Source organism: Castanea sativa, chromosome 4 (assembly GCF_040712315.1).
Source record: "Castanea sativa cultivar Marrone di Chiusa Pesio chromosome 4, ASM4071231v1".
NCBI classification, from domain to species: Eukaryota; Viridiplantae; Streptophyta; class Magnoliopsida; order Fagales; family Fagaceae; genus Castanea; species Castanea sativa.
Window position 1 is genome coordinate 40,860,420 of NC_134016.1, and position 22,976 is coordinate 40,883,395.

The 22,976-nt window shown below is 36.6% G+C and overlaps 1 pseudogene; it reads left to right on the plus strand.

Annotated features, from left to right (window-relative positions):
• The first annotated feature begins 2,961 nt into the window (after positions 1-2,961).
• LOC142632907 (uncharacterized protein At5g50100, chloroplastic-like) lies at positions 2,962-17,586 on the plus strand (annotated as a pseudogene).
• Positions 17,587-22,976: the final 5,390 nt, after the last annotated feature.

The window sequence follows — 22,976 nt, forward strand, 5'->3', positions numbered from 1 at the left end:
CCACCGTTTCCCTTCTCCTTCCTCCAAAACAAAGATCCACCCCTTCTACTTCCTCCAAAAAAAAAAAAAAAAAATCCCGACCATTAGCGAACTGAAAACCAGCATAAGAAACCTCCTTCTCTCCCATTCTGGTCTCTATCTCCAATGATCCAAAAAACCCAATCATTGCTTTGAGGTACGCTTCTTTTCATCTTCTTAATTGTTTCTCCCTTAGCCTCAAGCCTTAAATCTCTCTCTCAATTGAAGTATTCTGTTTTCAACTTTTCCGGTCCCAACTCCACCAAACCCGTTTCCCATTTTTCAACTTTCAAAGCATTTGATAGAAGAAGAAGAGAAGAAAGGCAGTGGATCTTATTGTGGGCAAAAGAAAATAAAAATAAAGAGAAGATGAAAGAGATGACAGGGAGATACGGAGGGCACTGTGAGAGAAAAAAAACCCTTCTAAAGCTTCGTCTTCTTCTTCTGGTCATTGTTCGTGAAAGAGCTTAGGATTTTTTATCTGGAAATTTGGATCAGCGACTTCGTTTATTTATTTTTTTGGGTAAAGCTTAAGATCAAATTGTATCAATTAGCAGATTTAGACCCACAACCCCAATCGAAGGAGTATACAGTTTGACTTAAAATCTTTTGGGCCAACATTTCGGGTCATAACTGTGGGCCTGAGGTGCAGAGAAAACTGGCTCAAATCTTCCTTTAACTTGGAGTGGGGCCTTGATTTTTTTTTTTTTTTGAGAAGTGGGCTTGATAGTATATATGATGATAGGGCGCCGATTTAGCCTATCTCCAAGTCGTCCATAAAGGTCGTCCGTAACCCGGCTACTATCGTAAACACGCTCAGGAACTTACCCAGAATTACCTCGTCCTTGTAAGAAGAGTTCTGGACGAGGTAAGCATCACCAGCAGGATACACTCGTCCAGAACACCAATAACCTTGTCTTGAAGGAATTCGTCGGTTAGACGAAACTGCCCCTGCGCATACCAGCACACATTCAAGGGATCCCAGGACGAGGGTACTATACTTCGTCCAGGACGAGGGTACCATACTTAGGAAAATCTCCGAGCATGGCGTGACAATCCCTTATCCCACGCATAACCGCCAGGTATCCGTTGAGCAACAGAAGCATAACTCCCAAACGGTTATGCAAGTTACACTTGATTCCTACCTCTCCTCGAATCTAGGAGAAGTTCCAATCTTGATAACCGCCTGTAAGAACACTATAAAAGGGGCTGTCTCAGACAAGGCCAAGGTATGTTCATTTCCACTCCAAAAAAGTTGGAACTCAGATAACGTAAAGAAAAAAACTAACTTTGCCATCGGAGGATTTTCGGCCGGTAGCCCCGGTCGCCTTTGATTCGTTTTTCTTTCTTTTTCAGGCCGCAGAGAGAGCCAGTGGTCCTTTGAAGTCCGAAGCATCCAGCCTACTGATTTTCTTCGCATCATCATATGATATTATCAAATAATATTTTACTTCAACGATATCATTGCATATTGCATGATAGTGGGCTTTTTTTTTTTTTTTTTTTTTTTTTTTTTTTTTTTTTTTTTTTTTTTTTTTAACGCATGATAGTGGGCTTGATAGTATACCATTGGGTTCTCATTAGATAAGTTTTTATACCATGATCTTGAATTTTTTTTTTCTTTTCATATTAGGGAAGTAATTAATAGCTTTCCCGTGCATCGCACAGGTTAGCAACTAATAATAAAATAAAACAAAGCTAAGACTCCTTACCATCCATCCCTAAAGTGCAATGACCCTATTACCCCAAAAGCCAATGAGTTCTTACCGTTCAACCAAGTTCTAAAAATACACTTTTCAAACTATAATAATATGTTCAATACTCCAATGTACTTAGTTTTTATAATTTTATGCGATACTCAGATACATTTAAAAAAAAAAATTTATAATATTTTTTTGATCTTTAAGAAATAAATGAGTGCAAAATCACATTAGATTCCAATTGAAAAGAAATTAAAGTTTTAAAAGGTTTATCAAATAATAGTTTCTTAAAATGATTACTAATTGGAGTATTGTATTGTTATATGTGGATCAAAAAATTGTTGTATTTGGCAGGAATCAGTATATTTCACAATTTTGTTAAGTATTGTAAGTAGTAATAGAGTTCTTCTTTTTTTCAAAAATAAAGAAAGATTTAACTCATAAAAAATATATTGTATATATAAATGCTCCATATTTATAGTTAGCATCCTTTAAAAAAATTATTTTCACATACCTTAACATATACTACAATATAAGATAAACAATAAATAGTGATAACAAAAACTAAATGAGAAACTATTTTTTAAAACTAAAAAAAATAAAACCATTTTTATGACTTTAATCATAAAATATTTATTTTAGGTAAAGTTTTTGCTATTATTCCTATATCCCTGATCCAAAAAATGCAAATGAAAAAGAGGTTCTTTTAAAAAAAAATTTTAATTACAAGGAGATTTACTTATATTATATGAACATATACTTTAAATATTCTTAAAATTGTTTAAAAAAAAAATATTCTTAAAATGAATGAGTTATAAGTGACAAAAAAGTGAATATTAGAAAGAAAAAAACTTTAAATTGAGCATTTGTATTTATTTATTTATTTTTAATATGAAGGGTTTATTAACAAAACTCATAATCTTTAATACTATAATAGAAGGGAGGGTACATTTTTGGAAAAGCAAGCAAACCATGGCCACTGTCGCTGTCACGGAGGGGCGCCTGCTCCCTCCTTACTTTGGATATTCCAAACTCAAAACGAAGTTTTGACGTGTCAAGAACTAGAGAAAGTACATGATGTTTCAAGAAGTATGTGGAAGGTTTATTAGAACCTTCTACATACTTCCTCTTACTTTAATAAATCTTCTACTCTACCAAACTCACCCAATTATTTAATGGGTCAAAGCACTGACCCAATTAGACCCAGTAAACTTAGACAACAACTGGGCTTTTAGCTAAAAGCTAATAAACCCAATTAACCCAAAATAATAAGCCCAGTCTCTCTGAGCCTCTCGACTCTCTCTACCTCTACGTTTCCTTCTTCATGAATTTGGGCGCTACTCACCGATTTCATCAGTGATTTTTCAGCCAAAATCACTAATTTTCACCATCTGTCGCTCCATTTATCCTATTTTCGAAGATTCTCAGCGAAAATCTCCATAAGGGATTGTAGAGAATTGCATTACTTGGCTTTGCATGAGATCGGCGAGTTTTTTTGTGGAAATGGGAGAACCGAATCGACGGCAACGCGAAGAACCGAGTCAACCAAAACCTACGTAAACTGGAATCGGTTCCCTAAGGTACGCTAATCTATATCTCTTTTGTTTGTTTGCTTTTATAATTGTTTCTGTTTGGATTTGTTTGTCAAATCTGATATATATATATATATATATATATTGCTTTTGTATCGTTGTGAATAAGTTAGGTTTGATGGGTCATGTTGTTAAAGCTTGTATTGATGTTTATAAGCAGTATCAGCCATTGCCATAATCTGTATACACGTTGATGTTATGATAATTTTGGTTTTTGAATCTTTCTTGTTAGAACATTATAAATTTGTTGCGCTTGTGTGACAACTTTTGACTGCTTGTTAGAGCTTATAAATTGCTTTATAGTTTTTTAGCCAATACTATGTATTGTTTAATCTATACTATGGTGTTGCATTGGTGCTTAGTATATGTTGATGCAAAGAAACAAGGTTAGGACTTGAGACAGTAATCGTACCTCACAACGGTGTACTTTATTAGTGGGACTGACATTGGGCAATCGCATTATGCTTAAGGATAGAAGAAATTTTTCTTTGCAGTCTTTTTTGAGATATTAGATGAACTTTTGACAATCTAAAGAAATACTGTAATTTCAATCGCTGAAAAAGAAAAATGCATACATTGTATATGTTCCTTTATCTATCAGTTAATATTTCATGGCATATCTTGAAATAATTATTTTAACTCATGAAACAATAAATTTCGAAGTTAATGTCCTGTTTTTATGATAATGTTTTGTTTTTTGTGACAGAAATCCACCAACAACATTGCTGGTGGTTTTAGAGAAATTCACAACATACTCCTTTTGATAAGTTCAAGATTGTAAAGCTTTCCTAGATAGTCCCTATCACATGTTTGAATATCTCAACTCTAAAGGATGCCTAAGTGTAGCATAAAGATGCGGAGTTGTTAAACTCCATTGGTCACCACCATGATTATACCAAGGAGTGCTTAGGAAGTTTCCTAAGGTCCTCTTAGGCACCTAGGCAGTGCACCATCAGAAATAGAGAGAGCTGAACTAATCAACATGTGAACACCTTGATTTCCATTAAGCCAAATTCCTTACGTCTTCTTTGCACTGAATCAGAAACAGAATAGTGCATTCATTTTGCAATAATGCATTTCTTTTCAGCGTATATGTATCATGTTGGTTGATTTATATGTAAATTTGTTATTTTTGAAGTTGGTGATTTTAAATATTTGATGCGTTTAAGTTTGTTATTATGTCACTATGTCAGGTTTACATGCTCAGTGAGAGGAATAAGTGCTATGGTACGATCAAGTTTGTTGATATAAGTTCTGATGATTACTCTCTAGAGGAGAATCAAGGCCTAGACTACAAAACTGTATGTTCTAAACAGTGCTGAAATTTTCAGTAGACACAATTTGCTGCTTTAAGAGGGTTTGGTTAGGGCTGTAAGATAAGAAGTAGAAAATGAAGTGTGTGAAAGTAACACTACCTGTTAGTCATTTCAATATGATTTCAGAGACTAATATTTTACTGGCACAATTTGCTGGTTTAAGAGGGTTTGGTAGGAGCTGTAAGATAAGAAGTAGAAAATGAAGTATATGTGACAGTAACACTACCTGTTGGTCATATCCAATATGACTTCACTGACTAATATTACTTTTTTTGGTGGCTTTTATGGATCATAAGAAATTTTCTGAAAAATCCAGCACGAAACCATGTAGCTGCATGGTTTGGCCATAGGAAAGTAAATGATAACTTTGTAGAATACAAAGTAGAGCATATTAACTTTGTGGTATGTATACATAGATTTTAGAGCATCTCTTTTTTCAGATTTATTACATTATAGTGATGATGTTCTGTTTGTTGTTTAGGTTATGGGAAGGATTTGCTCAATCCTCTGATGGAACTGTTGTCACTGATGTTGAAGTACGCCCCATTTCCTACCCTTTTTTTCCCTGTAATTGTACATTAACTGTGCTAGCACTTCTCATTTTGTGTTTTACCTTTCTTTCTATATTTCCATCAAATCTGAGTTCACTATCTTGTATTAATCAAGTATAATTTTTTTGTGTTGAGGGGATTATCAAGTCTAATTTCCATCATTTGTGCATGTCACCTATGCTATGTGAATATGTACTAATATGTGTTTCGGTGTTCCAACCCATGGAAGTTATAGGAAAAATGGGGGAAAGAAAACCCCACCAATAGAATTGTGGCTATTCCATGACTGGAATCAATTAGTACAAGTTCAAGATTGTAAACCTTGAAATTTAATGTGTTCTAGACAATTTCTAATTGTTCGAATATCTAAACTCTCAAGGAGGCCTAAGTGCAGCATAAGGATGTGGAACTGTGAAGTACCAATGATCACCACCATGATTCTATCATTCTATTAATGCTTGCATAGGAAGTTTACTGAGGTCCTCTTATAGGCACATGGGGAATGATATTTTTCACTAAGCCAATTTCCTTATCCGTCACCTTTCCAATGATTAAACAGCTTTGTCAATAGTAAATGCAATGGTGTGGGACACATCTGGGATTCTTTAGATGTAGAATCTGTTTGAAGAAGTTGGCTAAAGAACTCTGATAAGACTTTACTTTCAGCTATATCATCTGAGATTCATTTTAACCAAGAAAAAAGAATTTAAGTGACAACTTTTGCAGGCAGTTAGAAGACTATATGAACAAGTTGGTCTTGGATGGGTTTATGCCATTACCAAATACGAACCTGTAATTTTCTTTGTTCTTCCTCATTTTACCCATAGTTCAATCAAAATACTACCATCTTGCAGACGCATAGGGTTTTGGATAATGCTCCCTTGTCCTTTTCTCATTATTTGTACTTAATAAAACAATATGCATTTAACAGATTGCAACAATAACAGATGCCATATATGGTGTTTGGGCTAAATATCATTTTCAATCACAGGTAAATTTATATTGCTTAAACAATTTTGTGTTACAAGTCCTTCAAAGTTCTCTTGCAGTCATGCCTTTTTTGCTTCAGTGACCAAAAAGTAATGCTATAGCTGAACTGTTTTCTTGGATTTACATAATAACAGAGTGACTCCAGCCTTATGATCCACACACCCAAATCAGCGACTTTAAATTGTTGTGATAAGCTATTATTTCTTTTGATAACCATAAATTGTCCTTTAACAGAAAAAACTATCATTTGGATTAAGTTGCACCATGAAAACTCTCTCTGCACTTTTTTAACTTGTCTCTATGCAAAATTTTGAAATCAAACTTTGGGCCTGCAACATACTTCACAGGAAGTTCATGAAACGTGCTTTGAAAACTAACCACATTAATGACTAATATGGTTTTACTCTACTCAATCAAATTATTAACTTATAAATGTTTGATGCAAACTTATCTGTTTTTGTCTGGCTAACCACCTTTAGAAGTCATTTTGGAATTACGAAAGAAGAACAAGGTTTGTATACTACTCTGCAGGGATTAGCATTTTAGAGGTATATGGTGCTGATTCATGTTAGATGTTTGTTTTCATTGCAGGATGAATTATGTAATGACAGAAATTCATGTAAGAAGTGGACTTGCTTGATAATTGCAAGAAGTCAGAGCTTTCCAAACTTGCTCTTCATTTGCTTACGTATATGATCTTCAAAAAAGAGCTGTATTTGAGCTCATAGCCAGAAGTTGTAACAAGATGAAGAGGTGTTGCAGTTCACATACAATTTTTCAATTAATTTTAGTCATCAAATTGTAGATTTGATGCTCTTGTAATGGCATAATGATATAATAATTCACTTTTTGTTGGATGGGAAAAAGGAGAACCAAGAAGCCCCACGTTAGAATTAGTAAATTAGAGCTTTTCCTTATCATTCCAAGCCACTTTCCACTTTGAATTCTCTGGTTGATATGGATTATTATGAATAGATGAGTCTAGAGAGGTCAAGATGTTCATGGCAATTAGTTTCTGTTTTTTTAATAAGGTTTGACAATCTGATTGATTCTCAAACTTGATAATTGAGTTTCTCAAAGAAGTTTGTCGTAATTTTATGCTCTAATTATAGTCCTTTCCCAGTTTTACTAAAATAAAAATTTGCGCCAAAATTTGACTTCATATCTCCAAAGAACATTATGGTTGGATGTTGGTCCTAGGCCTTTAACGATTATGGGTACTAAATTATGTAGTTACTGCACAATTATATACTGTCTATTATATACACACACACACACTTTAGTGATATTATTCCATTTTTTTCCCATAAGACATTTCTGAAACTCTATAGACCAATAGTGTTGCGGATGAATGTGAGATTTCTGAGTTTGCATCACACCCTAAACCAATGTGGCCAGCAACCACGTACCCCCATACTTTCACATCATAAGATATTAGTAAAGCATTTAATTTTTGTAGTCTATTTGAAGATGTTGATAGATGTGTGACTATCTAAAAATCCGACTAATAAAAATGCCTTTAATAGTTGGGGAGGGGGATTTGAACCCAGACGCCCCATTGGGAAATATTAGTAGGTGTCAGATGAGCTATTAGTAGGTGTCAGGTGAGCTATAAGGTTATTGGCTAATGGTGACACGTTTATTTCCTATGACAAATGCTTCCATTTTTTTTCCTGCTTTATTTTTTGTGTCAAAGGAATTGTAAAGGATGCTGCAAATGTAAAACCAATTGCTATCTTGAGCATCTGTGATTCACCATAGAATCTGGGTTTCCAGGAGGAGATTCTACTCTAGAGGGAGATATTGTTAAAGCTTATAGAAAGGCTACGATTTCCAATTCCTAGAAATGCCTAAAATTTTCATTATTATATTCAGTCATCTTCTCAGTGGTGTATTGGTGTTTTTGTTGCACACTTGGTCAGATCAGATAGCATATTTGTTTGCTTTCCAAACGAAATATGCAAGTGCTGATAATTTTGGATTCAAATGCAATTGCGTTTGAGTTTAGTTCTCACAAGACACAAACAACATGATAAACTGAGCCAAATGTGGGAAGATAGATTGTAAAGAGACTGGAGAACTTTGCTTGTAAATTTGCAGAGACTCAATTACTCAGATCAAAGGAATATTTGTGGTCTAGGAAACAACCTTTCTCACATTTGACCAATTACGAGGGTTAATTTGCATTTCCCTTCAAATATAGTGTAGCTGTAGTAAGGTCCTTTCATTTCAAAACTGAATAATGTCATCCCTAACCAGTAATAAGCACTTCGTCCCATGCCATTTGGATTTCCATCATATTTGATAGAAAATTCAAGTTCCTATGAGACACGTTTTTCGAGAAATTTTGGGAAAGAAAGAAGAGGCAGTGACCAACAAAGGAATTTTTAGGCACACAATCTCACTGTCGCAGTGCTACAGAGCATGCAAAGATTAGAAGAGGCAGCTCTACCTAGGGGTCAATTTCCTGATGTAATTCTTTTACTTTGGCTTTTCCTGTATCGGATAACTATCTTAATTTACCCAAAAAAAGAGGTCTGCAAAAAGAACAATTCTGCAGATTCCATTTGGAAATCTCAGAGCTGCTAGAAAGGGAACATATTATGTGTACTCAAAAGCTCGATCAGACTGGTGGTTGATGACAGAAGAAATACCTAGTATTTTCATATGTTGGTGAACAAAAGAAGGCTGAATAACAGAATCTTAAGGCTCAAAATGGCAGATGATCAATGGATCGACTCAGTAACAAACAGAACAAGGAATATTGGATCATCTTAGTGGAATCTATATCAGTTCTGTTGAACATAACTTGAGTCAACTTCAAGCAATAGACATGCAGTGCCTAGCCACTGATCAATAGCAGAAAGTAATGTATGCCCTCTCAAGTGGGTGTTTTAAAGGCCATTGGTCCAAAGGGATTCAAACATTTTTTTTATTAGAAATACTGCAGCACAATAAATGTGGTGAGGATATGCAGTCATAATGCAATGCTGCTGGTGTTAGCAGAAAGGACACAGAATTGGCAAGTGCTGTAGTGGCAAGTCATTTTGATGCTAGATGGAGCAGGATCCAAAAGAAACAAAATGAGGGCAACTGCTTATGTGTGCAAAGACAGATCAGGAAATTAAGTATTACCAGGATGCCACTATTGGGAATGGGACACAAAAGGATACTACAATCAGTTTAACTCTTATATTAGCTGAGTCTACTACAAAAGGGAGGAATCACAAGCATCTTGTATTTTTTTTTTTTTTTTTTTTTTGATGGGTAAGGAAACACAAGCATCGTTATCCTATCAAGGAACCACAAGGTGTGCAAACATCAGTTTGAAGGGTCCATTCCCAGATGCTGAGAGACAATCAATCTGGCCAAAGCGGAACCATGACTGTATATGCATGTTTTTGGGTCTAAGCTTTGGCAACTGTTTTGTCGGTTGGTAGTATTTTCAAATGGCAGCCGTGGTTGGGTCAGATGCGGTGTTCCAATTTTCTGACTTCTGTCTAGTTTTGTTTCCCTTAGTAACAGGGCTGGCCAAGAGAGTTTGAGACCAAAATTTTTAAAGCGCTTTTTACATCTGAATATCACTTAAATAATATTTAATTTTTTTTATTACATACTTTTTTATTTCAAATATATATATATATATATATATATATATATATTTTTAGAGAGTTTCAACCTATGGTATCCGCTCTTAATGAGTGTTCTTTGTCATCAGACCAATACACCAATCAGTTTTTGGTGTAGATTTCAAATAAATTATTAATTCATACTTATTAATATGACTAATTCACCTAAAGTAAGCTAATGATACTTACTATATAGGTTTTATAAACTAGTATATCACCAATTAAAATTAAAAAAAAATTATTCAAACATTCATTTATTATACTGTTTAAGTGACACCGATCATATGATGGTCACATCACTAGTTTATAAGTTTTTCGTCGTAAAATTTGTATTAGCTTTAGGATTTTTATTCACTTAATAGAGATTAGGTTGCATTTCTATTAATTCATATTTTTTTTATAGAGAAAATGCTAAACTTACAATAAATTTTATTACAAAAAAGCTTACAAACTGATGTAGCAATGATGCGACATTTCAACAAAAAAACAAATCAGTATTGAATTACTTTATGTAATTAGTGACATATCAATTTATAAGACTTATGTAATAAAACTTGTAATATACTTCCATAACTCTAATATTTTAGGTGTTGGAAAAAAATTTACGCCTAACTTACATTTTTTCTTTATTAAAAAAAAAAACCTTAGAGCCCCCATATTTGGGGGTCTTTCCATGTTAGGGGGCATTTATATAGTGGTGAGTAGTGGACCGAGATCCCTTAAATGTACGGATTTTTCCTTGTGGAGGGTATTTGGTGTTAGGGTTCCTGTGGTTCTAAGGTGTCTTTCCATATGATAAAAACATGTGAGCGTAGGGGTGTGCATAGGTCAGGTTGGGTTGGGTTAAGAGGATTTTTTGACTCAACCCACCATGGTAGGTTAAAAAAAATTCAACCCAACCCAAACCAACCCAACCCAACCCAACCCATCACATAAGTCCAACCCAACCGACATGGGTCGGGTTGAACCCATGGGTTGGACAATTTTTTTTATTACTATTATTATTAAATTGAGTAGAAAAAATATATCACACTTGCCACCTGAGTTGATAAACAAAATATACATTAATATATGAACTAATATTTTAACTCAATTATACATTAATATATGAAATAATATACATTAATATTGGCTTTTATATAGGATAAGAGGAAGAGCTGGTTATTTTAAAAAAAATTATTAATTATATAATATATTTTAAATATAAATTAAATATATGGGTGGGTCGGGTCGAGTTTGGCGGGTTTGAAATTTTATGACCCGAACCCAACTCGACCTATTATAAAAAAAATTTTGTAACCCAACCCAACCCACCAAGCCTTAAAAACTGACCAAACCCAGTGGATTGGGTCGGGTCGAGTCGGTTTTGGCGGGTTGGTAGGTTGGTTGCACACCCCTACGTGAGCGTGATTAGGCCTTGGTACGTGATGCGCAAGATATTTCCATATACGAGTACTCTTAGGGTCCATGCATGGCCACATTAGACCTGTCGGCCTCTTCATTCCGTCGGTCATGTGGTCCATCGTCGCTTCATTTCTTCCCGTCCATACGGGACGTATCTGTCGTCCTTGGGGTCGTCCATTTTGCAAGTGTTGTTAGTTTATCAAGGATCCTTTGTCACCTTAAAGCCGACAAACCCTACAGAGACTGTCTGCTTTCTTAGCCTTTCGTTTATAAATGTTTGTTCATGTTGAAGCTGCCCCTATTAGCTGCCCCCTACTCCATGGTTTCGTCGGTCCTAGCTTACAGGTCATGAAGTATCGTAAGTATTAGTTATGACTTTTTCGAAAAGGGTGTCATTAAATGTCCTTAAGCAGTTTTGGTTTAAATGCTAGGTGACATGCGTTAGCTAGTTGGCCTTATTGTTGGTTGTTGAGAATTGGAGGTGGATTTCACACTCTACTATATCTCCTTTAGGTGTTCATAATAGAACCCCAGCTCCACCTGCCTGTTGATTAGACGATTTGTCTATCCACACCATCCATGTCGTTGGTTCTTTTTCTTCAACTCCTCTTGTTGTGAACTCTGCAACAAAATTAGCTAGCGTCTATGCTTTGATTGCAATTCGAGGTCAGTATTGGACGTCGAATTCGCCGAGCTCTATTGCCCATAGGACCAGTCGTCTGGCCGCCTCTGGGTTATTCATCGAATTCCGTAGCAGCTTGTCAGTTTGGATCACAATGGCATGCACTTGGAAGTACGGCTTGAGTTTCTGTGCAGTTGTGATCAGCGCAAAGGCCAGCTTCTCCATTGGGGGGGGTATCATTCCTCCGCTCTTCGCAGTGCTCGGCTAGTGTAGTAGACGGGCAATTGTACTCAGTCTTCCTCCTTCACCAGAGCGGAGCTGACGGGTGTCTGGAATACAGCTAAGTAGAGGGAGAGCTCTTTACCAGGTTTGGATGGGCTGAGTAGTGGAGGAGACGAGTGGTAGGCCTTTGGTTCTTTGAAAGCCTTTTGGCACCCGTCAGTCCATTCAAAAGCTTTTTGTAGCACCTTGAAGAAAGGTAGATACTTATCCATTGCTCTAGAGACGAACCTGTTAAGGGCTACAACCCTACCGTTCAAGCTTTGCACCTCCTTGACGTTCTTTGGAGGGGCCATCTCCACTATCACCCGAACCTTGTTGAAATTGGCTTCTACACCACATTGTGACACCATAAAGCCCAAGAATTTTCCTAATGCTACACCAAATAAACACTTGTTGGGATTGAGATTCATGTCGTGGAGGCGAAGGGTATTGAATGTTTTGCGAAGGTCGTCTAAGTGGCTGGCCTCCTTCGTACTTTTTACGAGCATATCGTCTATGTATACTTCCACGTTTCGCCCTATTTGTCAGGCAACCATCTAGTTCACAAGCCTTTGATACGTTGCCCCCACATTCTTTAGACCAAATGGCATGACTTTGTAACAGAAGAGTCCTTGGCTTGTGACAAATGATGTCTTCTCTTGATCCCCTTCATCCAACCTGATCTGATTGTATCCGGAATAGGTGTCCATGAAGCTTAATAACTAATGACTAGCCGTAGAGTCCACAAGGAGGTTGATACATGGAAGGGGATAGCTATCCTTCGGGCACGCTTTGTTCAGGTCGGTGAAGTCCACACACATTTTCCATTTGCCGTTTGCTTTTTTTTACCATGACCACATTGGCTAGCCATTTGGGGTAGTAGACTTCCCTAATGAAATCTGCCTCCAGTAGCTTACGTACCTCTTCGACTATGACTTTGTCCCTATCCTGAGCGAAAACCCTTTTCTTTTTTTGAACTGGGGGGAAGGATGGGCATACGTTAAGCTTGTGGACCATGGTATTTAGGCTGATTCCTAGCATATCCTCGTGGCTCCAAGCGAAGACGTCCTGATTGCTTTTCAGGAAGAGGGTAAGCTCTCTGCGAATTGAAGAGCCAACTTGGGTGCCAATACGAGTGGTCCGGCCCAGAACGTGATCATCCAAGAGGACTTCCTCTAGGTCCTCTGTTGGCTCTACGACTACCTTCCTCTCTTCGATGATCGATGCCTGTAGGTGGTCATCCATTTCCATCATGGTAACAAAGCATTCACGGGCAGCCATTTGGTCCCCTCGCACTTGTCCTATCCTAAACTCTGTCGGGAACTTCACTAATAGGTGGTATGTGGACGTAACCACCTGCCATGTGTTAAGCGTGGGTCAACCAACGATGGCGTTGTAGGTAGAAGAACAATCAACGACGAGGAAATTGACCTCCCTAGTGAGTTGTTAAGGGTACGTCCCGATGATAACTGGTAAGGTAATAGTCCCTACGGGGAAGACTTTCGTACCCCCGAATCCTACCAATGATGTATCCGAAGGTAGGAGACGCTCTCGGTCAACCCTCATTTGCTGAAATGAAGGATTGTAGAGGATATTTGCTAAGCTTCTGTTATCTACTAGCACTCGTTGGGTATTAAAGTTTGCAATGGGAAAGCTGATGATGATAGCATCGTCATGAGGGTGGTGTAATTGCCTAGCATCTTCCTTTGTGAAGCTAATGGTAGGGTTGTTAAGTTTGGTTGTCTTAGGAGGCTGTTTAGAGACCTGGACGCTCTGCACCATGCGCAAGTATGTCTTCCTAGCCTTCTTAGATGTTCCCGCATGGTGCTTCCTCTTACTATTACCCTTATCTCTTCAAATGGAGCTCTGGGCCTCTCTTCAGCCTGCTGGTTGGGCTCAGGGTCCCTCAGCTGGTTTTCCCCATTCCTGACGAATCGCTGCAACTTCCCTTGTTTAATGAGGGCCTTAATCTGCTGCTTGAGGTCATAGCATTCAGAAGTGTCATGTCTGTGGTCCCGGTGGAAGCGACAATATTTGTTCCTAAGTCTTTTATTCGAGTCCCCCTTTTGCTTGTTTGGCCATGTTAACGTTGCATTGTCCCTAATCTGTATGAGGACTTGTTCTAGCAGTGTTCTAAGGAGTGAAATTTGTTCTCCTTGATGAGGGTCTCAGCCTCCTATCGCCCCTTCTGTCATTTGTTCGAGCTAACTTCCTTCCTCGGTCCCGGGGGGGGAGGGGGTCATCTTGCCTTTCTCTCTTCCTTGGTCCATCTCCTCGGGCTATCATCTCGTCTTCGGCATTCATATATTTCGTGGCTTTGTATAGTGCTTCAGCCATTGTTTTTGGGTTATTCTTGTAGATGGAGAAGAGAAACTCTCCTCGCTTTAACCCACTGGTGAAGGAGGTAACGAGGACTTTGTCGTCGGCTTCATCTATCAGGAGTGCTTCTTTGTTGAAACGGGTCACATATGACCTTAGGCTTTCGTCTTCCCATTGTTTGATTTTTAGTATGGTCGCGGAAGATCGTCTGTGTCTTTGTCCTCCGATGAAGTGTGTGAAGAAGTGGCCACTCAATTCTTTGAAAATGGAGACTGTGTTTAGGGAAAGCTTGCTGAACGGCACCCTTACTGGCCCCTTCAGCGTGGTAGGGAATGCCATATACATAATTTCATCCAGTGCTCCTTGCAAGGGCATGAGGGTTTTGAACGACTCTAGGTGGTCAAGTGGATCACTCGACCTATCGTATATTTCTTTTGCGGCATCCGAAACTTTGCTGGGAAGGGGAAGGATGTTACCTTGGCCGTGAAAGGGAACTCGGTCTGATGGACTAGCTCATCCAAGTTGGTAGATACTTGTCCCCTCATAGCATTCATCATCATGTCCATCTTCTGCTTCATCATCTACATATCCTAGGGCATACGCATCACGTTGACTTCTATTTCAGAAGGATGGCTAGTGTCTTCTGGACCGTCCATTCTGCTAAGGACGTTGCTCTCTTCTTAGTCTTCCCTTTCTTGCCTGCTCCCTGTAGGTAGGTGACTACCATTTTGCTCGTTGGCATCTCGTTCGTCGTGTAGGCCTTCCTGGCGTCGCTTGCTCCTTTGGTTCAACTGTTGTTCCAATTTTTGCTTTCGCTGGGTAAGTCACTCTACCGCTACAGCCAAGGTTTACACTAGTCTTTCCAGGGCATTAGGTGGATTCCCTGTTTCCTGGTTGATGGTAGCCATTGAATGCGTCTAGACCATGCAACTCTTTTGTCTTAGACTTGTTGTTGTGTTCCCACAGACGGTGCCAATTGATGATGTGCTGAAATCGTTAGTGAGTTGTAGGCTCCAAAGCACTCCAATAGGTATCTGTGGAATGGGAACAAAATGGACCAAATAGAAGGCACCGGTGTGGTACTGGCCAAGAACCCTCCGAAGGTTAAGTTAGTGAATGAGAAATCTCTAAGAACTCTATAGTGAGAGAGTTAGGGATTTTCTTCATACCTGAGGAAAGAGGGGGTCTGGCATTTATAAAGTGGTGAGTAGTGGACCGAGATCCCTTAAATGTAGGGATCTTTCCTTGTGGAGGGTATTTGGTGTTAGGGCTTTAGTGATTCTAGGGTGTCTTTCCATATGATAAAAACATGTGAGCGTTATTAGGCCTTGGTACGTGATGCGCAAGATATTTTCATATACGAGTACTCGTAGGGACCACGCATGGCCAATCTGGACCCGTCGACCTCTCCATTCTGTCGGTCTTATGGTCCATCGTTGCTTCATTTCTTCCCGTCCATACGGGACGTATCCGTTTGCCTCGGGGTTGTCCATTTTGCAAATGCCATTAGTTTATCAAGGATCCTCTGTCACCTTAAAGCCGATGACCCTGCAGAGGTTGTCTGCTTTCTTAGCCTTCCGTTTATAAATGCTTGTTCATGTCGAAAATGCCCCCATCAACTTTGTACATTCAATTACCCATGTTAACATTTTCATTTTAAGGTCGGGTCCACCATATAGGCCATTTAGGGAATTTCCTTAGGCCCCCTAGTGTATAAAGGTCCCATAATGATGGTCATAATATCATACTTCAATATATCTTTTTCTAGAAAAAATTTCACAAGCACCATTCAATCAAACAAAATACATCAACTCAGCCAATTTTCGACATTTCAGTTGCTATTTTATAACTTAAGCTACCCAAAACCCACTCCATTCGAGTTTGTAAACTTAAAAAAATTTGCAACCTTACTATTCACAGGTTGTAAAAAAAAATTTATTTTAATATGTGGTTGTGTGAAGAGAAAAAGTGAGTGGGGAAAAATAGAGAGAATAATACTTTTTATTATTTTATTAGATAATTTATATTATTTTATTGGGTTGTATGTAAAAATAAAAATTAGGACGTAAAGTGGGTTGTAAAATGAGTTGGTAAAATAGATAAAGTAGTGTTTGAGAATGCAAAATAGGTGTTTTTTTTTTTTTTGGCTGGCATGCTAATGCTCTAAGGTTGCATATATGCAACCTTACTATTCATAGGTTGCAATTTTTTTTAAGTTTACAAACCCGGATGGAGGGGGTTTTGGGTGGCTTAGGTTATAAAATAGCAATTGGGGGGGTGTTTTTACCTCTCAATGCTAGTGCTCTTAGAAGATTATATGAACAAGTTGGTCTTGGTTGGGTTTATGCCATTACCAAATATGAACCTTGTAAGTTTCTTTGTTCCTAACTTTACTTGTAGTTGAATCGAAATGCTACTATTCTCTAGATGCGTAAGGTTGTGGATAATGCCCATCCTTTTGTCATTATTTGCTCTAAATACAACAATATGCATTTAACATATTGCAACGATAACTGATGCCATATATGGTGTTTGGGCAAAATATCGTCTTCAAATCACAGGTAAATTCGTATTGCATAAACAATTTTGTGTTATGACTCCTTTGAAGTTCTGAGGTAGTCATACCTTCTTTGCTTCAGTGATCAAAAAGTCTTGCTATAGCTGATTTTTTTTCCTGGATGTACATATTATAATAGAGTAGCACCAGCCTTGTGATCCTCACATCCAATTAAGTGATTCTTTTTATTGCTGTGATAAGGAATTATTTCTTTTGATAATCATTATTTTGTCCTTTAACAGAAAACCATATCATTTGGATTTAGTTGCTCCATGAAAAATATCTCTGTGCTTTTTTAAATTCTATTTATGCACATTTTTGAAATCAAACTTTGAGCCTGCAACATACTTCACTGGAAGCACATGAAACTTGCTTTGAAAATTAACCACATTAATGACTAATTTGGTTTTACTCTGCTCAATCAAATTATTAACTTATAAATGTTTGATGCAAATTTATCTGTTTTTGTCTAGGCCAGCCGCTTTTAGAAGACATTTTGGAATTACGAAAGAAGAACAAGGTTTGTATACTACTTTGCAGGGATTAGCATTTTAGTGGTATATGGTGCTGATTCATGTTAGGTGTTTGTTTTCATTGCAGGATGAAGTATGTAATGACATAAATTAATGTAAGAAGTGAACTTGCTCGATAATTGCAAGAAGTCAAGAGTTTTCCAGGCTTGCTCTTCATTTGCTTACATATATGATCTTCAAAAAAGAGCTGTATTTAAGCTCATAACCAGAAGTTGTAACAATATGAAGAGGTGTTGCAGTTCACATACAATTTTTCAATTAATTTTAGTCATCAAATAGTAGATTTGATGCTCTTGTAATGGAATAATGATATGATAATTCACTTTTTGTTGGATGGGAAAAAGGAGATAACCAAGAAATCCCACTTTAGAATTAGTAAATTAAAGCTTTTGCTTATCATTCCAAGCCACTTCCCACTTTGAAACTCTCAATGGTGGATATGGATTATTATGAAAAGACGAGCCTAGAGAGGTCAAGACATTCATGGAAATTAGTTTCTATTTTTTTAATTTCATCTTTTTTATAAGGTTTGACAATCTGATTGATTCTCAAACTTGATAATAGAGTTTCTTCAAAGAAGTTTGTCTTAATTTTATGCTCTAATTTTAGTTCTTTCTCAGTTTTACTTGAATAAAAACTAGCACCAAAATTTGACTTCATATAACCACCGTAAATTGTATTTGTTTTTCTGGATGAATAACTCATTTACGACTCTTCTTTCTTAATTCCATTTCTTTTGTCCTAAGTCATGCTTGGTCGCTTACAACAATTGGGAAAAGAACTTCCCCTCCAAAAAAAGAAAAGAGGAAATTCTGAATAAAGACTGAAAATTGAAGGGTTTTTTTGGGTGTCTCATGCAACTGCTAATATTGTATCTCGATATCTCTAAAGAATGTTATGTTTGGACATTGGTTTTGATAATATCATTTCTTTCAAAGGAGAAGGGGGTTTGCTATGTTTTTTTTATATTTCTACATGTAGAATATGACTTTTATCATTGATACTAACAGGAAGAACTGAACTATTATGGCAAGAAAATGTTTAATTCAAAGAGAGAATTTAGGCAAAAATTATAGCAAAAATATCATTTGATTCGTTGATCCCAAAAAAGAAATAAGTACCGTTCCAAAGTTGAGTGAGAAATGGGAAATTCATGGAACGGCTTTTGTTTTGCGTGTGTGTGTGTGTATATATATATATATTTAACATCTTCATGCTCTTTTTTTTGTGTGGCTACTTTACCGTTTGAGACAAAGGGATGTAAAGGATGCTGCACATGTAAAATTTCTATCTGCAGCACTGTGATTCACCATAGAACCTGCGTCTCCAGGAGATTCTAGAGAGAATTTTATTAAAGCTTATAAAAAGTCTACAATTTCCATTTCCTACAAACGTCAGGAATGTTAATTATTATTTTCAGAGGATTATTGGTGTTATACTTGCACACTTAGACAGATGCATATTTATTTGCTTTCCAGACAAAATACGCAAATAGATTATAGGATGCCAAGTGCGACTGCGCTTGAGTTCAGTTCTCATAAGACACAAACAACATGACACACTGAGCCATATGTGGGAAGTCAGTATTGAGAGATTGATTATAAAGAGACTAGAAAACTTTGCTTGTAATTCTGCATGGACTCAATTGCTCAAATCAAAGAGATCTTTGTGGTCTAGGGAACAACCATTCTCACATTTGACCAATTACTAGGGTTAATTTGCACTTCCCTTTAAATATGGTGTAGTTGTAGTAAGGTCCATCTACTTCAAAACTAAATACCGTCCTCCTCAACTAGTAATAAGCACATAAGCAGTTGCAGTGCTAGAGGATTTCATTAAATTTGATGGAAATTTGATGGAAAATTCAAATTCCTATTAGATATGTTTTTCAAGCAATTTGGGAAGGAAGGAAGAACAGTAACAGTGGCCAATAAAGAAATTTTTAGGCACACAATCTCACAATCGCAGTGCTAGAGAGCATGCAAAGATTAAAAGAGGCAGGTACACCTAGGGGTCAATTTCCTGAGAGTAATTCTTTTACTTAGGTGTTTCCTGTATTGGATAAATATCTTATTCATCCAAAAAGAAAGTTTTGCAAAAAGAAGAATTCTACAGCATTCCCTTCAAAAATCTCAGTGTTACTAGAAAGGGAGCAAATTATGCAGACTCAAAAAGCTCAATCAGGCTGGTGGTTGATGAGAGAAATACCAAGTATTTTCATATGTTGGTGAACAAATGAAAACTTAATAACAGAATCTTAAGGCTCAAAATGGCAGATGATCAATGGATCAACAAGGAGTAGTGGATCATTTTAGTGGAATCCATATTAATTCTCTGTAGAACATATTTTGAGTGAACTTCAAGCAATAGACATGCAGTGCCTAGACACTGATCAACAGCAGTACTGTATGCCCTCTCAAAGGCCCTTGGGTCCAAATGGATTTCAAACATTATTTTATCAGAGATATTGGAGAATCATGATAAATGTGGTGAGGTATGCAGTCGCAATGCAATGCTGGTTTTAGCAGAAAAAGGATCCAGAATTGGCAAGTATAGTAGTGGCATGTCATTTTGATTTCCAAAAGAAACAAATGGAGGGCAACTGCTTATGTGTGCAAAGACAGAGACAGATCATGCAATACAGTACTACCAGTATGCCACTATTGGGAATGCAACACAAAAGGATACTGCAATCAGCTTAACTCTATCACCAGCTGACTCTACTACTAAGGAAAGGATTCAGAAGCATCCAATTTTTTTTTTAATAAGGAATCACAAGCATCAGTATCCTATCAAGGAACCGCAAGGTGTGCAAACGTCAGTTATATGGCTGCCATGGTTGGATCAGATGCGATGTCCTAGTTTTCTGGCTTGTCTGGTTTTGTTTTACTCACTAACGAATTTTTGGAGTTGAAAATAAAATGGAAATCTCACTTTCCATAAAATCTTTTAACCTTGATAATCTAGTTGAAAATTTGCAAATTTGCATTGCAAAATTTATAATCTAGGCAGTTGGATGCGAGAACTTTAGTAAAGTATAAAAACATATGCTGAATATAGTATAATAAACCTAACTTTGAATAAATAGTACATAAATTGAAACTTCCACAAACAGAAAAGTAAAATTTTTGTTTACTTCATGTCAATTAACAATAACAGGTCACTTAAACAATTTCCTTGATCAGAATAGCATTGTCTTCTGGTTCCCTTGAAGAAAATGCTTGAGAAGCTGTTTATTGGAATTTCTGTAGGAGACTGTCTTATATCTTATAAACTAATTGATAAATCTTGTCAAACAAACTACATACTGCATTGAGTACTAAATTAGCTGTGTAGTAAAGACACCGATATATTTGTTGGTATGAATGACGCAGTACCCCCACGATCAGGATTGGACAAAAATTAACCATGAATAGCCAAAAGGGAGAAATGATTATTGCAACAAGTAGCTCAATGGCAATAATTCCAGAAACCAGACAAATGAACCTGAATAAGGGGAGGTCAGCATTTCGAGGTAGTAGTTTTATCTCCACATACGCAATGCTATAGATGATTGTAGCCATGATGAGTAGCAAGATGATAGCAAAATGTGTTTCAAGTGGTGAGACACCCAAGCCTTGAAAGTGTAATCCAATTAAGGCAGCCAGAAATGAGACAAGATAGGCAAGAAGCTCATGAAATGCTTCAAAGAAACCGAGTGCTTCATCACTGGCACATACGCAAACAAGAAGTCCTTCAGCTTTAAGATTAATTTTTCTTCCAAACATAATAAAATCAAAATCCCACAAAATCTAATTAACTTCTAAAGGGAAAAACGAAGAAGGAAATACCTTCATCTTTATTAGGTTTCTTTCCCAAATCTACCACAATGAGTGCAATTCAACATGAAGAAATAATTTCTGCAATTTGTCTAATCAAGAATTCTAAAACTTCACTCCTTATATTTGTGTGTGCCTGTGCATTGGTGAGTTTGTAATAATTAAAGTCACCATAGGCCTGATATAAAACTTATTGTTACTCCCACAACCTTAGTATTGATGTTGAAGTGGAAACAACAACAATAACATCCAAATCCTTACTTCAAAATTTTGGAATTGGTCAGGGATGCTCAGCAGACCAATCAAAGTTGGTCACACATTCTTTCCTGCCATTCTATGTTATCCAAAATCACACTCTTTATCACTTCCTTAATTTATGTCATTTTTACTACTTACATTAATGTTATTTTAGATTTTCCACTACCTTCTTTTGTTCTCTCAACTTGAACCAACTCACATAAGAAAAATTTTACCTAAAATTTTCTCACCTTAGGCCTCAAATTGTATCAAGTTAGCCCAACGCTTATTTTATAAACATGTTGCTTCTTAATAGTCTTACATTCAATACCATAGATTACAATTAGTCTTACAGCTATCTTATAATATTTTCCCTTTTAACTTAATAGGTATCCCAATATTATACAATACTCCTGATATACTTCTTCACTTCATTCACCATACTATTATCCTTTTTAACTCCATCTAGCTGCTGCTTGAAGCTGCTCATTTTTCACCACTAAATCTCATTAGTTTGTTGCACACATCCTTTTAGATTCTCCAAGTACTTCTTACTCTTTTAATATGACTAGTCATTTCATTCAACATCTTATAAACAGTTTCTTCTAGACCTCACTAGCCTTCTTTAATCCTTTTAGGAAAAGGTTTATCTCCAAACTATTTCAAAGAAAAACCCTTCAAACTCCTATATCTTTTTATTGGATGTAAATTTTAAAAATCAAATCGTTGGATTGCATATTTTTATTATATCTCCATGCTTGCAAGATTTCAAGAAGATCAAAGATCAATAGCTATATTATCAATCAAATGTTTAAAAATCAAGTTTTTTGTGGTCTAAAATTATGCATAAAAAATAAGTATATTGATCAAATAGTAAATAACATTTGATTTGAACGAAATTTGACATGCATGTTAAGAGCAAAAAAAATATGCAATCTAACGGTTAGATTTTCAAAATTCATATTTAATAAAAAAATATAAGAGGACTTTGAAGGGTTTCTCTCTAAACTAATTTGGAGAAAAACCTTGTCCATTATTATATCTTTAAACACTAGTTGTTTGTCTTCTTTCAAACTTCCTCTCCTAATTCCTGGGTTTCTCTCTCCAATATGTCTCCTTTTCCCCTCGTTTGGCTAAAATACAGTAAATACCCCTGAGGTTTGGGTTTTTGCCAAAGCATATCCAAAATATTTCAAAACTAACCAACTTGGTCCCTAAACACAAATAGCTTGTAACGCCGTTATTTATTTTTAATCTCTATTAGACCCTCCCTCTTCTCTCTCTCATACCTCTCTCACTAGTCGAAAATGAACTTGATGCAACCTGCAATGATTTATTAATGGTGGATGTTCTGAATGAGGGGTGCATTGAGACGAAAATCATGTACAAATTGATTGAAATGTTGATGGAAGAGAAGGGTTTCAGGTCA